The sequence below is a fragment of the Mixophyes fleayi genome (assembly GCF_038048845.1).
Source record: "Mixophyes fleayi isolate aMixFle1 chromosome 4 unlocalized genomic scaffold, aMixFle1.hap1 SUPER_4_unloc_3, whole genome shotgun sequence".
In the NCBI taxonomy this organism is placed as follows: Eukaryota; Metazoa; Chordata; class Amphibia; order Anura; family Limnodynastidae; genus Mixophyes; species Mixophyes fleayi.
The window spans coordinates 490,566-507,661 of record NW_027445889.1 but is presented as its reverse complement, the minus strand read 5'-3'; the positions used below and the strand labels follow the sequence as shown (position 1 = coordinate 507,661).

General features: G+C 39.5%; 4 non-coding genes across 4 annotated transcripts; all 4 read left to right on the top strand.

Annotated features, from left to right (window-relative positions):
- Positions 1 to 596: 596 nt before the first annotated feature.
- TRNAV-AAC (transfer RNA valine (anticodon AAC)) lies at positions 597 to 669 on the top strand. The gene has a single exon. It is a non-coding gene; the product is annotated as a tRNA-Val (tRNA).
- Positions 670 to 2,071: 1,402 nt separating this feature from the next.
- Positions 2,072 to 2,144, top strand: TRNAV-CAC (transfer RNA valine (anticodon CAC)). Its single transcript has one exon. It is a non-coding gene; the product is annotated as a tRNA-Val (tRNA).
- A 1,395-nt stretch (positions 2,145 to 3,539) lies between these two features.
- TRNAV-CAC (transfer RNA valine (anticodon CAC)) lies at positions 3,540 to 3,612 on the top strand. The gene has a single exon. It is a non-coding gene; the product is annotated as a tRNA-Val (tRNA).
- Positions 3,613 to 6,481: 2,869 nt separating this feature from the next.
- On the top strand, positions 6,482 to 6,554 carry TRNAV-AAC (transfer RNA valine (anticodon AAC)). Its single transcript has one exon. It is a non-coding gene; the product is annotated as a tRNA-Val (tRNA).
- Positions 6,555 to 17,096: the final 10,542 nt, after the last annotated feature.

Sequence of the window (17,096 nt, the reverse complement as noted above, 5' to 3'; positions counted from 1 at the left end):
ATAGCTAGTTGACTGTAGTGTCAACTATGGGTGTTCAGGTTGAGATCAGATCTTCCTTAACACCAATACATCAATAGTAAATTTGATCTTGTAACTATACTAGGTCTACAACGGAATAATAAAAGAGTAAAACTTAAATGAAACAAAAAATAAATAAAAAGATCAAAAAATTATGAAAACGAAATACGACAATATTCCCTGTCCTTCTCCCCAGCGTGAGAAAACCACTTTAATCACTGTGAGACACATACAAAAATGTCTGAATGTCACACAGAATGAACGGCACCCCATAATTTAGGAAATTATACCAGAATTTAATCATACTACACCTATGTGGTATAATGAGACACAAGGTGGGAAAGGACTATCTCTGGATTCTGATTTTACTAAGTTACCAACCATCCAAGATGGACCCATAATGAAGTACTAGGAAATGGGGACCCTGGATACCTCGATGTGTGTAGGATAACACCCGCAGACAGTCAGTGTAAATAATCAAATCCTTTTATCAATTTGATTCCAGATACAGATCATTAAATGTCAGTAAGGATCCCTCTCTATTACAGTGGCAGAGGTCAACAATTCTCACAGCTGGTGTTTCTGTAGTGTAGTGGTTATCACATTCGCCTAACACGCGAAAGGTCCCTAGTTCGAAACCGGGCAGAAACAAGCATTAGATCTCCTTTTATATAGGACATGTGAGATGTAAAATTGATATAACATCTTGTAAATAGTTGTATCAACAGGAACTTTAAATGTCATTGCAACACCATCTACCTATCCACCTTCATATATGATTTAACAATCATTTCCATACGCCTCCTGTATATCTTAGCAATAGCTCCTGTCGGGCACCTAACCTCTCTATGTCTTTCAGGAACAAGTCACAGGGATGATGTCAATGAGGTTTCAGGGAGACATAGAAAGGGGATGCGACCATTGCATCCCAGCTTCTTTATTGAATGGTGTGCGGAAGCCATTTATCTGCCAGGAACCACTCATCATTGTTCTTGGTCATGACACAGGGATCTGTGACTTGCCGTAACTCCCTGCCTAAAATTGAACAAGACATTACCGTTACATCCTTTAGCGGGAAGGGGTTAATTTTATTAGTTAACCATAGAGCAGCAGCAAAACATAACTATGAATAACAAAACATCTTCTTATAAATTAGTTAATAGTGAAGATAGAATTGAAGAACATTGTTCAACGTTATGTGCATACAGTGAAGCGGCCTCGTTAGCACAGTAGGTAGCGCATCAGTCTCATAATCAACACTTCCTCACCACTGTCTTTCTATGTTGTCAAACCAGCCATATTGCTATGAGACGACGTAGAGGTTGCACTGACAGCCAAAGGCTCCAATGAGTGGGCAAGAACTGATTCATATGGCTATTTCCCTCCTAGTCACTTAATGGGAGTGCTGTGTTCAAAATGTGTAAGTGTCTGTGCACTTCCGCATATAGTGATGGGAGATAGCTAGTTGACTGTAGTGTCAACTATGGGTGTTCAGGTTGAGATCAGATCTTCCTTAACACCAATACATCAATAGTAAATTTGATCTTGTAACTATACTAGGTCTACAACGGAATAATAAAAGAGTAAAACTTAAATGAAACAAAAAATAAATAAAAAGATCAAAAAATGATGAAAACGAAATACGACAATATTCCCTGTCCTTCTCCCCAGCGTGAGAAAACCACTTTAATCACTGTGAGACACATACAAAAATGTCTGAATGTCACACAGAATGAACGGCACCCCATAATTTAGGAAATTATACCAGAATTTAATCTTACTACACCTATGTGGTATAATGAGACACAAGGTGGGAAAGGACTATCTCTGGATTCTGATTTTACTAAGTTACCAACCATCCAAGATGGACCCCTAATGAAGTACTAGGAAATGGGGACCCTGGATACCTCGATGTGTGTAGGATAACACCCGCAGACAGTCAGTGTAAATAATCAAATCCTTTTATCAATTTGATTCCAGATACAGATCATTAAATGTCAGTAAGGATCCCTCTCTATTACAGTGGCAGAGGTCAATAAAGCTCACAGTTGGTGTTTCTGTAGTGTAGTGGTTATCACATTCGCCTCACACGCGAAAGGCCCCCGGTTCGAAACTGGGCAGAAACAAGCATTAGATATCCTTTTATATGTGAGATGTAAAATTGATATAACATCTTGTAAATAGTTGTATCAACGGGAACTTTTAATGTCATTACAACACCATCTACCTATCCACCTTCATATATGATTTAACAATCATTTCCATACGCCTCCTGTATATCTTAGCAATAGCTCCTGTCGGGCACCTAACCTCTCTATGTCTTTCAGGAACAAGTCACAGGGATGATGTCAATGAGGTTTCAGGGAGACATAGAAAGGGGATGCGACCATTGCATCCCAGCTTCTTTATTGAATGGTGTGCGGAAGCCATTTATCTGCCAGGAACCACTCATCATTGTTCTTGGTCATGACACAGGGATCTGTGACTTGCCGTAACTCCCTGCCTAAAATTGAACAAGACATTACCGTTACATCCTGTAGCGGGAAGGGGTTAATTTTATTAGTTAACTATAGAGCAGCAGCAAAACATAACTATGAATTACAAAACATCTTCTTAAAAATTAGTTAATAGTGAAGATAGAATTGAAGAACATTGTTCAACGTTATGTGCATACAGTGAAGCGGCCTCGTTAGCACAGTAGGTAGCGCGTCAGTCTCATAATCAACACTTCCTCACCACTGTCTTTCTATGTTGTCAAACCAGCCATATTGCTATGAGACGACTTAGAGGTTGCACTGACAGCCAAAGGCTTCAATGAGTGGGCAAGAACTGATTCATATGGCTATTTCCCTCCTAGTCACTCAATGGGAGTGCTGTGTTCAAAATGTGTAAGTGTCTGTGCACTTCCGCATATAGTGATGGGAGATAGCTAGTTGACTGTAGTGTCAACTATGGGTGTTCAGGTTGAGATCAGATCTTCCTTAACACCAATACATCAATAGTAAATTTGATCTTGTAACTATACTAGGTCTACAACGGAATAATAAAAGAGTAAAACTTAAATGAAACAAAAAACAAATGAAAAGATCAAAAAATTCTGAAAACGAAATACGACAATATTCCCTGTCCTTCTCCCCAGCGTGAGGAAACCATTTTAATCACTATGAGACACATACAAAAATGTCTGAATGTCACACAGAATGAACGGCACCCCATAATTTAGGAAATTATACCAGAATTCAATCATACTACACATATGTGGTATAATGAGACACAAGGTGGGAAAGGACTATCTCTGGATTCTGATTTTACTAAGTGACCAACCATCCAAGATGGACCCCTAATGAAGTACTAGGAAATGGGTACCCTGGATACCTCGATGTGTGTAGGATAACACCCTCAGACAGTCAGTGTAAATAATCAAATCCTTTTATCAATTTGAGTCCAGATACAGATCATTAAATGTCAGTAAGGATCCCTCTCTATTACAGTGGCAGAGGTCAATAAAGCTCACAGTTGGTGTTTCTGTAGTGTAGTGGTTATCACATTCGCCTCACACGCGAAAGGCCCCCGGTTCGAAACCGGGCAGAAACAAGCGTTAGATCTCCTTTTATATGTGAGATGTAAAATTGATATAACATCTTGTAAATAGTTGTATCAACGGGAACTTTTAATGTCATTACAACACCATCTACCTATCCACCTTCATATATGATTTAACAATCATTTCCATACGCCTCCTGTATATCTTAGCAATAGCTCATGTCGGGCACCTAACCTCTCTATGTCTTTCAGGAACAAGTCACAGGGATGATGTCAATGAGGTTTCAGGGAGACATAGAAAGGGGATGCGACCATTGCATCCCAGCTTCTTTATTGAATGGTGTGCGGAAGCCATTTATCTGCCAGGAACCACTCATCATTGTTCTTGGTCATGACACAGGGATCTGTGACTTGCCGTAACTCCCTGCCTAAAATTGAACAAGACATTACCGTTACATCCTGTAGCGGGAAGGGGTTAATTTTATTAGTTAACTATAGAGCAGCAGCAAAACATAACTATGAATTACAAAACATCTTCTTAAAAATTAGTTAATAGTGAAGATAGAATTGAAGAACATTGTTCAACGTTATGTGCATACAGTGAAGCGGCCTCGTTAGCACAGTAGGTAGCGTGTCAGTCTCATAATCAACACTTCCTCACCACTGTCTTTCTATGTTGTCAAACCAGCCATATTGCTATGAGACGACTTAGAGGTTGCACTGACAGCCAAAGGCTTCAATGAGTGGGCAAGAACTGATTCATATGGCTATTTCCCTCCTAGTCACTCAATGGGAGTGCTGTGTTCAAAATGTATAAGTGTCTGTGCACTTCCGCATATAGTGATGGGAGATAGCTAGTTGACTGTAGTGTCAACTATGGGTGTTCAGGTTGAGATCAGATCTACCTTAACACCAATACATCAATAGTAAATTTGATCTTGTAACTATACTAGGTCTACAACGGAATCATAAAAGAGTAAAACTTAAATGAAACAAAAACAAATGAAAAGATCAAAAAATTATGAAAACGAAATACGACAATATTCCCTGTCCTTCTCCCCAGCGTGAGGAAACCACTTTAATCACTGTGAGACACATACAAAAATGTCTGAATGTCCCACAGAATGAACAGCACCCCATAATTTAGGAAATTATACCAGAATTCAATCATACTACACCTATGTGGTATAATGAGACACAAGGTGGGAAAGGACTATCTCTGGATTCTGATTTTACTAAGTGACCAACCATCCAAGATGGACCCCTAATGAAGTACTAGGAAATGGGGACCCTGGAAACCTCGATGTGTGTAGGATAACACCCTCAGACAGTCAGTGTAAATAATCAAATCCTTTTATCAATTTGAGTCCAGATACAGATCATTAAATGTCAGTAAGGATCCCTCTCTATTACAGTGGCAGAGGTCAACAAAGCTCACAGCTGGTGTTTCTGTAGTGCAGTGGTTGTCACATTCTCCTAACACGCTAAATGTCCCCAGTTCGAAACCGGGCAGAAACAAGTGTTAGATCTCCTTTTATATAGGACATGTGAGATGTAAAATTGATATAACATCTTGTAAATAGTTGTATCAACAGGAACTTTTAATGTCATTGCAACATCATCTACCTATCCACCTTCTTATATGATTTAACAATCATTTCCATACGCCTCCTGTATATCTTAGCAATAGCTCCTGTAGGGCAGCTAAGCTCTCTATGTCTTTCAGGAACAAGTCACAGGGATGATGTCAATGAGGTTTCAGGGAGACATAGAAAGGGGATGCGACCATTGCATCCCAGCTTCTTTATTGAATGGTGTGCGGAAGCCATTTATCTGCCAGGAACCACTCATCATTGTTCTTGGTCATAACACAGGGATCTGTGACTTGCCGTAACTCCCTGCCTAAAATTGAACAAGACATTACCGTTACATCCTGTAGCGATAAGGGGTTAATTTTATTAGTTAACCATAGAGCAGCAGCAAAACATAACTATGAATTACAAAACATCTTCTTATAAATTAGTTAATAGTGAAGATAGAATTGAAGAACATTGTTCAACGTTATGTGCATACAGTGAAGCGGCTTTGTTAGCACAGTAGGTAGCGCGTCAGTCTCATAATCAACACTTCCTCACCACTGTCTTTCTATGTTGTCAAACCAGCCATATTGCTATGAGACGACTTAGAGGTTGCACTGACAGCCAAAGGCTCCAATGAGTGGGCAAGAACTGATTTATATGGCTATTTCCCTCCTAGTCACTCAATGGGAGTGCTGTGTTCAAAATGTATAAGTGTCTGTGCACTTCCGCATATAGTGATGGGAGATAGCTAGTTGACTGTAGTTTCAACTATGGGTGTTCAGTTTGAGATCAGATCTTCCTTAACACCAATACATCAATAGTAAATTTGATCTTGTAACTATACTAGGTCTACAACGGAATAATAAAAGAGTAAAACTTAAATGAAACAAAAAACAAATGAAAAGATCAAAAAATTATGAAAACGAAATACGACAATATTTCCTGTCCTTCTCCCCAGCGTGAGGAAACCACTTTAATCACTGTGAGACACATACAAAAATGTCTGAATGTCACACAGAATGAACAGCACCCCATAATTTAGAAAATTATACCAGAATTAAATCATACTACACCTATGTAGTATATTGAGACACAAGGTGGGAAAGGACTATCTCTGGATTCTGATTTTACTAAGTGACCAACCATCCAAGATGGACCCCTAATAAAGTACTAGGAAATGGGGACCCTGGATACCTCGATGTGTGTAGGATAACACCCTCAGCCAGTCAGTGTAAATAATCAAATCCTTTTATCAATTTGAGTCCAGATACAGATCATTAAATGTCAGTAAGGATCCCTCTCTATTACAGTGGCAGAGGTCAACAAAGCTCACAGCTGGTGTTTCTGTAGTGTAGTGGTTATCACATTCGCCTAACACGCAAAAGGTCCCCGGTTCGAAACCGAGCAGAAACAAGCGTTAGAACTCCTTTTATATAGGACATGTGATATGTAAAATTGATATAACATCTTGTAAATAGTTGTATCAACAGGAACTTTTAATGTCATTGCAACACCGTCTACCTATCCACCTTCATATATGATTTAACAATCATTTCCATACGCCTCCTGTATATCTTAGCAATAGCTCCTGTCGGGCACCTAACCTCTCTATGTCTTTCAGGAACAAGTCACAGGGATGATGTCAATGAGGTTTCAGGGAGACATAGAAAGGGGATGCGACCATTGCATCCCAGCTTCTTTATTGAATGGTGTGCGGAAGCCATTTATCTGCCAGGAACCACTCATCATTGTTCTTGGTCATGACACAGGGATCTGTGACTTGCCGTAACTCCCTGCCTAAAATTGAACAAGACATTACCGTTACATCCTGTAGCGGGAAGGGGTTAATTTTATTAGTTAACTATAGAGCAGCAGAAAAACATAACTATGAATTAGAAAACATCTTCTTATAAATTAGTTAATAGTGAAGATAGAATTGAAGAACATTGTTCAACGTTATGTGCATACAGTGAAGCGGCCTCGTTAGCACAGTAGGTAGAGCATCAGTCTCATAATCAACACTTCCTCACCACTGTCTTTCTATGTTGTCAAACCAGCCATATTGCTATGAGATGACGTAGAGTTTGCACTGACAGCCAAAGGCTCCAATGAGTGGGCAAGAACTGATTCATATGGCTATTTCCCTCCTAGTCACTCAATGGGAGTGCTGTGTTCAAAATGTGTAATTGTCTGTGCACTTCCACATATAGTGATGGGAGATAGCTAGTTGACTGTAGTGTCAACTATGGGTGTTCAGGTTGAGATCAGATCTTCCTTAACACCAATACATCAATAGCAAATTTGATCTTGTAACTATACTAGGTCTACAACGGAATAATAAAAGAGTAAAACTTAAATGAAACAAAAAACAAATGAAAAGATCAAAAAATTATAAAATCGAAATACGACAATATTCCCTGTCCTTCTCCCCAGCGTGAGGAAACCACTTTAATCACTGTGAGACACATACAAAAATGTCTGAATGTCACACAGAATGAACGGCACCCCATAATTTAGGAAATTATACCAGAATTCAATCATACTACACCTATGTGGTATAATGAGACATAAGGTGGGAAATGACTATCTCTGGATTCTGATTTTACTAAGTGACCAACCATCAAAGATGGACCCCTAATGAAGTACTAGGAAATGGGGACCCTGGATACCTCGATGTGTGTAGGATAACACCCTCAGACAGTCAGTGTAAATAATCAAATCCTTTTATCAATTTGAGTCCAGATACAGATCATTAATTGTCAGTAAGGATCCCTCTTTATTACAGTGGCAGAGGTCACCAAAGCTCACCGCTGGTGTTTCTGTAGTGTAGTGGTTATTACATTCGCCAAACACACGAAAGGTCCCCGTTTCGAAACCGGGCAGAAACAAGCGTTGGATCTCCTTTTATATAGGACATGTGAGATGTAAAATTGATATAACATCTTGTAAATAGTTGTATCAACAGGAACTTTTAATGTCATTGCAACACCATCTACCTATCCACCTTCATATATGATTTAACAATCATTTCCATACGCCTCCTGTATATCTTAACAATAGCTCCTGTCGGGCACCTAACCTCTCTATGTCTCTCAGGAACAAATCACAGGGATGATGTCAATGAGGTTTCAGGGAGACATAGAAAGGGGATGCGACAATTGCATCCCAGCTTCTTTATTGAATGGTGTGCGGAAGCCATTTATCTGCCAGGAACCACTCATCATTGTTCTTGGTCATGACACAGGGATCTGTGACTTGCCGTAACTCCCTGCCTAAAATTGAACAAGACATTACCGTTACATCCTGTAGCGGGAAGGGGTTAATTTTATTAGTTAACCATAGAGCAGCAGCAAAACATAACTATGAATTACAAAACATCTTCTTATAAATTAGTTAATAGTGAAGATAGAATTGAAGAACATTGTTCAACGTTATGTGCATACAGTGAAGCGGCCTCGTTAGCACAGTAGGTAGCGCGTCAGTCTCATAATCAACACTTCCTCACCACTGTCTTTCTATGTTGTTAAACCAGCCATATTGCTATGAGACAACGTAGAGGTTGCACTGACAGCCAAAGGCTCCAATTAGTGGGCAAGAACTGATTCATATGGCTCTTTCCTTCCTAGTCACTCAATGGGAGTGCTGTGTTCAAAATGTGTAAGTGTCTGTGCACTTCCGCATATAGTGATGGGAAATGGCTAGTTGACTGTAGTGTCAACTATGGGTGTTCAGGTTGAGATCAGATGTTCCTTAACACCAATACATCAATAGTAAATTTGATCTTGTAACTATACTAGGTCTACAATGGAATAATAAAAGAGTAAGACTTAAATGAAACAAAAAACAAATGAAAAGATCAAAAAATTATGAAAACGAAATATGACAATATTCCCTGTCCTTCTCCCCAGTGTGAGGAAACCACTTTAATCACTGTGAGACACATACAAAAATGTCTGAATGTCACACAGAATGAACGGCACCCCATAATTTAGGAAATTATACCAGAATTCAATCATACTACACCTATGTGGTATAATGAGACACAAGGTGGGAAAGGACTGTCTCTGGATTCTGATTTTACTAAGTGACCAACCATCCAAGATGGACCCCTAATGAAGCACTAGGAAATGGGGACCCTGGATACCTCGATGTGTGTAGGATAACACCCTCAGACAGTCAGTGTAAATAATCAAATCCTTTTATCAATTTGAGTCCAGATACAGATCATTAAATGTCAGTAAGGATCCCTCTCTATTACAGTGGCAGAGGTCTCCAAAGCTCACAGCTGGTTTTTCTGTAGTGTAGTGGTTATCACATTCGCCTAACACGCGAAAGGTCCCCGTTTCGAAACCGGGCAGAAACAAGCGTTAGATCTCCTTTTATATAGGACATGTGAGATGTAAAATTGATATAACATCTTGTAAATAGTTGTATCAACAGGAACTTTTAATGTCATTGCAACACCATCTACCTATCCACCTTCATATATGATTTAACAATCATTTCCATACGCCTCCTGTATATCTTAGCAATAGCTCCTGTCGGGCACCTAACCTCTCTATGTCTCTCAGGAACAAATCACAGGGATGATGTCAATGAGGTTTCAGGGAGACATAGAAAGGGGATGCGACAATTGCATCCCAGCTTCTTTATTGAATGGTGTGCGGAAGCCATTTATCTGCCAGGAACCACTCATCATTGTTCTTGGTCATGACACAGGGATCTGTGACTTGCCGTAACTCCCTTCCTAAAATTGAACAAGACATTACCATTACATCCTGTAGCGGGAAGGGGTTAATTTTATTAGTTAACCATAGAGCAGCAGCAAAACATAACTATGAATTACAAAACATCTTCTTATAAATAAGTTAATAGTGAAGATAGAATTGAAGAACATTTTTCAACGTTATGTGCATACAGTGAAGCGGCCTCGTTAGCACAGTAGGTAGCGCGTCAGTCTCATAATCAACACTTCCTCACCACTGTCTTTCTATGTTGTCAAACCAGCCATATTGCTATGAGACGACGTAGAGGTTGCACTGACAGCCAAAGGCTCCAATGAGTGGGCAAGAACTGATTCATATGGCTATTTCCCTCCTAGTCACTCAATGGGAGTGCTGTGTTCAAAATGTGTAAGTGTCTGTGCACTTCCGCATATAGTGATGGGAGATAGCTAGTTGACAGTAGTGTCAACTATGGGTGTTCAGGTTGAGAATAGATCTTCCTTAACACCAATACATCAATAGTAAATTTGATCTTGTAACTATACTAGGTCTACAACAGAATAATAAAAGAGTAAAACTTAAATGAAACAAAAAACAAATGAAAAGATCAAAAAATTACGAAAACGAAATACGAAAATATTCCCTGTCCTTCTCCCCAGCGTGAGGAAACCACTTTAATCACTGTGAGACACATACAAAAATGTCTGAATGTCACACAGAATGAACGGCACCCCATAATTTAGGAAATTATACCAGAATTCAATCATACTACACCTATGTGGTATAATGAGACACAAGATGGGAAAGGACTATCTCTGGATTCTGATTTTACTAAGTGACCAACCATCCAAGATGGACCCCTAATGAAGTACCAGGAAATGGGGACCCTGGATACCTCGATGTGTGTAGGATAACACCCTCAGACAGTCAGTGTAAATAATCAAATCCTTTTATCAATTTGAGTCCAGAAACAGATCAGTAAATGTCAGTAAGGATCCCTCTCTATTACAGTGGCAGAGGTCACCAAAGCTCACAGCTGGTGTTTCTGTAGTGTAGTGGTTATCACATTCGCCTAACACGCGAAAGGTCACCGTTTCGAAACCGGGCAGAAACAAGCATTAGATCTCCTTTTATATAGGACATGTGAGATGTAAAATTGATATAACATCTTGTAAATAGTTGTATCAACAGGAACTTTTGATGTCATTACAACACCATCTACCTATCCACCTTCATATATGATTTAACAATCATTTCCATACGCCTCCTGTATATCTTAGCAATAGCTCCTGTCGGGCACCTAACCTCTCTATGTCTTTCAGGAACAAGTCACAGGGATGATGTCAATGAGGTTTCAGAGAGACATAGAAAGGGGATGCGACCATTGCATCCCAGCTTCTTTATTGAATGGTGTGCGGAAGCCATTTATCTGCCAGGAACCACTCATCATTGTTCTTGGTCATGACACAGGCATCTGTGACTTGCCGTAACTCCCTGCCTAAAATTGAACAAGACATTACCGTTACATCCTGTAGCGGGAAGGGGTTAATTTTATTAGTTAACCATAGAGCAGCAGCAAAACATAACTATGAATTACAAAACATCTTCTTATAAATTAGTTAATAGTGAAGATAGAATTGAAGAACATTGTTCAACGTTATGTGCATACAGTGAAGCGGCCTCGTTAGCACAGTAGGTAGCGCGTCAGTCTCATAATCAACACTTCCTCACCACTGTCTTTCTATGTTGTCAAACCAGCCATATTGCTATGAGACAACTTAGAGTTTGCACTGACAGCCAAAGGCTCCAATGAGTGGGCAAGAACTGATTCATATGGCTATTTCCCTCCTAGTCACTCAATGGGAGTGCTGTGTTCAAAATGTGTAAGTGTCTGTGCACTTCCGCATATAGTGATGGGAAATGGCTAGTTGACTGTAGTGTCAACTATGGGTGTTCAGGTTGAGATCAGATCTTCCTTAACACCAATACATCAATAGTAAATTTGATCTTGTAACTATACTAGGTCTACAACGGAATAATAAAAGAGTAAAACTTAAATGAAACAAAAAACAAATGAAAAGATCAAAAAATTATGAAAACGAAATATGACAATATTCCCTGTCCTTCTCCCCAGCGTGAGGAAACCACTTTAATCACTGTGAGACACATACAAAAATGTCTGAATGTCACACAGAATGAACGGCACCCCATAATTTAGGAAATTATACCAGAATTCAATCATACTACACCTATGTGGTATAATGAGACACAAGGTGGGAAAGGACTGTCTCTGGATTCTGATTTTACTAAGTGACCAACCATCCAAGATGGACCCCTAATGAAGCACTAGGAAATGGGGACCCTGGATACCTCGATGTGTGTAGGATAACACCCTCAGACAGTCAGTGTAAATAATCAAATCCTTTTATCAATTTGAGTCCAGATACAGATCATTAAATGTCAGTAAGGATCCCTCTCTATTACAGTGGCAGAGGTCTCCAAAGCTCACAGCTGGTTTTTCTGTAGTGTAGTGGTTATCACATTCGCCTAACACGCGAAAGGTCCCCGTTTCGAAACCGGGCAGAAACAAGCGTTAGATCTCCTTTTATATAGGACATGTGAGATGTAAAATTGATATAACATCTTGTAAATAGTTGTATCAACAGGAACTTTTAATGTCATTGCAACACCATCTACCTATCCACCTTCATATATGATTTAACAATCATTTCCATACGCCTCCTGTATATCTTAGCAATAGCTCCTGTCGGGCACCTAACCTCTCTATGTCTCTCAGGAACAAATCACAGGGATGATGTCAATGAGGTTTCAGGGAGACGTAGAAAGGGGATGCGACAATTGCATCCCAGCTTCTTTATTGAATGGTGTGCGGAAGCCATTTATCTGCCAGGAACCACTCATCATTGTTCTTGGTCATGACACAGGGATCTGTGACTTGCCGTAACTCCCTTCCTAAAATTGAACAAGACATTACCATTACATCCTGTAGCGGGAAGGGGTTAATTTTATTAGTTAACCATAGAGCAGCAGCAAAACATAACTATGAATTACAAAACATCTTCTTATAAATAAGTTAATAGTGAAGATAGAATTGAAGAACATTTTTCAACGTTATGTGCATACAGTGAAGCGGCCTCGTTAGCACAGTAGGTAGCGCGTCAGTCTCATAATCAACACTTCCTCACCACTGTCTTTCTATGTTGTCAAACCAGCCATATTGCTATGAGACGACGTAGAGGTTGCACTCACAGCCAAAGGCTCCAATGAGTGGGCAAGAACTGATTCATATGGCTATTTCCCTCCTAGTCACTCAATGGGAGTGCTGTGTTCAAAATGTGTAAGTGTCTGTGCACTTCCGCATATAGTGATGGGAGATAGCTAGTTGACAGTAGTGTCAACTATGGGTGTTCAGGTTGAGAATAGATCTTCCTTAACACCAATACATCAATAGTAAATTTGATCTTGTAACTATACTAGGTCTACAACAGAATAATAAAAGAGTAAAACTTAAATGAAACAAAAAACAAATGAAAAGATCAAAAAATTATGAAAACGAAATACGACAATATTCCCTGTCCTTCTCCCCAGCGTGAGGAAACCACTTTAATCACTGTGAGACACATACAAAAATGTCTGAATGTCACACAGAATGAACGGCACCCCATAATTTAGGAAATTATACCAGAATTCAATCATACTACACCTATGTGGTATAATGAGACACAAGATGGGAAAGGACTATCTCTGGATTCTGATTTTACTAAGTGACCAACCATCCAAGATGGACCCCTAATGAAGTACTAGGAAATGACGACCCTGGATACCTCGATGTGTGTAGGATAACACCCTCAGACAGTCAGTGTAAATAATCAAATCCTTTTATCAATTTGAGTCCAGATACAGTTCATTAAATGTCAGTAAGGATCCCTCTCTATTACAGTGGCAGAGGTCACCAAAGCTCACAGCTGGTGTTTCTGTAGTGTAGTGGTTATCACATTCGCCTAACACGCGAAAGGTCACCGTTTCGAAACCGGGCAGAAACAAGCATTAGATCTCCTTTTATATAGGACATGTGAGATGTAAAATTGATATAACATCTTGTAAATAGTTGTATCAACAGGAACTTTTAATGTCATTACAACACCATCTACCTATCCACCTTCATATATGATTTAACAATCATTTCCATACGCCTCCTGTATATCTTAGCAATAGCTCCTGTCGGGCACCTAACCTCTCTATGTCTTTCAGGAACAAGTCACAGGGATGATGTCAATGAGGTTTCAGAGAGACATAGAAAGGGGATGCAACCATTGCATCCCAGCTTCTTTATTGAATGGTGTGCGGAAGCCATTTATCTGCCAGGAACCACTCATCATTGTTCTTGGTCATGACACAGGGATCTGTGACTTGCCGTAACTCCCTGCCTAAAATTGAACAAGACATTACCGTTACATCCTGTAGCGGGAAGGGGTTAATTTTATTAGTTAACCATAGAGCAGCAGCAAAACATAACTATGAATTACAAAACATCTTCTTATAAATTAGTTAATAGTGAAGATAGAATTGAAGAACATTGTTCAACGTTATGTGCATACAGTGAAGCGGCCTCGTTAGCACAGTAGGTAGCGCGTCAGTCTCATAATCAACACTTCCTCACCACTGTCTTTCTATGTTGTCAAACCAACCATATTGCTATGAGACGACTTAGAGTTTGCACTGACAGCCAAAGGCTCCAATGAGTGGGCAAGAACTGATTCATATGGCTATTTCCCTCCTAGTCACTCAATGGGAGTGCTGTGTTCAAAATGTGTAAGTGTCTGTGCACTTCCGCATATAGTGATGGGAGATAGCTAATTGACTGTAGTTTCAACTATGGGTGATCAGGTTGAGATCAGATCTTCCTTAACACCAATACATCAATAGTAAATTTGATCTTGTAACTATACTAGGTCTACAACGGAATAATAAAAGAGTAAAACTTAAATGAAACAAAAAACAAATGAAAAGATCAAAAGATTATGAAAACGAAATACGACAATATTCCCTGTCTTTCTCCCCAGCGTGAGGAAACCACTTCAATCACTGTGAGACAAATACAAAAATGTCTGAATGTCACACAGAATGAACGGCACCCCATAATTTAGGAAATTATACCAGAATTCAATCATACTACACCTATGTGGTATAATGAGACACAAGGTGGGAAAGGACTATCTCTAGATTCTGATTTTACTAAGTGACCAACCATCCAAGATGGACTCCTAATGAAGTACTAGGAAATGGGGACCCTGGATACCTCGATGTGTGGAGGATAACACCCTCAGACAGTCAGTGTAAATAATAGAGATGGGCGGGTCCGGTTCTCCGAGAACCGAACCCACCCGAACTTTGGGTATCCAAATACCGAGCTGAGCAGCTCGGTACTCTCCCGCCCATTCCGAATCCAAATCGAGGCCGAACGTCATTGTGACGTTGTCGGATCTCGGGACTCGGTTCTCGCGATACTTCAACTTTATAAATACACGCCTCCACAGCAATCCATCGCCATTTGACAGAGGGAGAGAGCAGGGTGTAGTCATAGGCTAATTAGAGCAGGGACAGAGAATACAATATTGTTCTTGCAATTGCTCTAACCAAAATCGCTAGTGCAGAGAGGAGGATAGAGGTTTATTATTTTTTCTTCATATTTGGCACTCCCCAGCGCTTTTGGGGTGTCCCCCATAATTGTGCATTAATATTTCTGGCTGTCAAAAGTCATATCTGTCAGCAGTATCTACTAAATAATTTGTAGCACACCTCAGTGCTTTTGGGGTGTCCTCCCTAATTGTGCATTAATATTTCTGGCTGTCAAAAGTCATATCTGTCAGCAGTATCTACTAAATAATTTGTAGCACTCCTCAGTGTTTTTGGGGTGTCCTCCCTAATTGTGCATTAATATTTCTGGCTGTCAAAAGTCATATCTGTCAGCAGTATCTACTAAATAATTTGTAGCACACCTCAGTGCTTTTGGGGTGTCCTCCCTAATTGTGCATTAATATTTCTGGCTGTCAAAAGTCATATCTGTCAGCAGTATCTACTAAATAATTTTTAGCACTCCTCAGTGTTTTTTGGGTGTCCTCCCTAATTGTGCATTAATATTTCTGGCTGTCAAAAGTCATATCTGTCAGCAGTATCTACTAAATAATTTTTAGCACTCCTCAGTGTTTTTGGGGTGTCCTCCCTAATTGTGCATTAATATTTCTGGCTGTCAAAAGTCATATCTGTCAGCAGTATCTACTAAATAATTTTTAGCACTCCTCAGTGTTTTTGGGGTGTCCTCCCTAATTGTGCATTAATATTTCTGGCTGTCAAAAGTCATATCTGTCAGCAGTATCTACTAAATAATTTTTAGCACTCCTCAGTGTTTTTGGGGTGTCCTCCCTAATTGTGCATTAATATTTCTGGCTGTCAAAAGTCATATCTGTCAGCAGTATCTACTAAATACATTTTAGCACTCCTCAGTGCTTTTGGGGTGTCCTCCCTAATTGTGCATTAATATTTCTGGCTGTCAAAAGTCATAACTGTCAGCAGAATCTACTAAATAATTTTTAGCACTCCTCAGTGCTTTTGGGGTGTCCTCCCTAATTGTGCATTAATATTTCTGGCTGTCAAAAGTCATATCTGTCAGCAGTATCTACTAAATAATTTTTAGCACTCCTCAGTGCTTTTGGGGTGTCCTCCCTAATTGTGCATTAATATTTCTGGCTGTCAAAAGTCATTTCTGTCAGCAGTATCTACCAAATAATTTTTAGCACTCCTCAGTGTTTTTGGGGTGTCCTCCCTAATTGTGCATTAATATTTCTGGCTGTCAAAAGTCATATCTGTCAGCAGTATCTACTAAATAATTTTTAGCACTCCTCAGTGTTTTTGGGGTGTCCTCCCTAATTGTGCATTAATATTTCTGGCTGTCAAAAGTCATATCTGTCAGCAGTATCTACTAAATAATTTTTAGCACTCCTCAGTGTTTTTTGGGTGTCCTCCCTAATTGTGCATTAATATTTCTGGCTGTCAAAAGTCATATCTGTCAGCAGTATCTACTAAATAATTTTTAGCACTCCTCAGTGTTTTTGGGGTGTCCTCCCTAATTGTGCATTAATATTTCTGGCTGTCAAAAGTCATATCTGTCAGCAGTATCTACTAAATAATTTTTAGCACTCCTCAGTGTTTT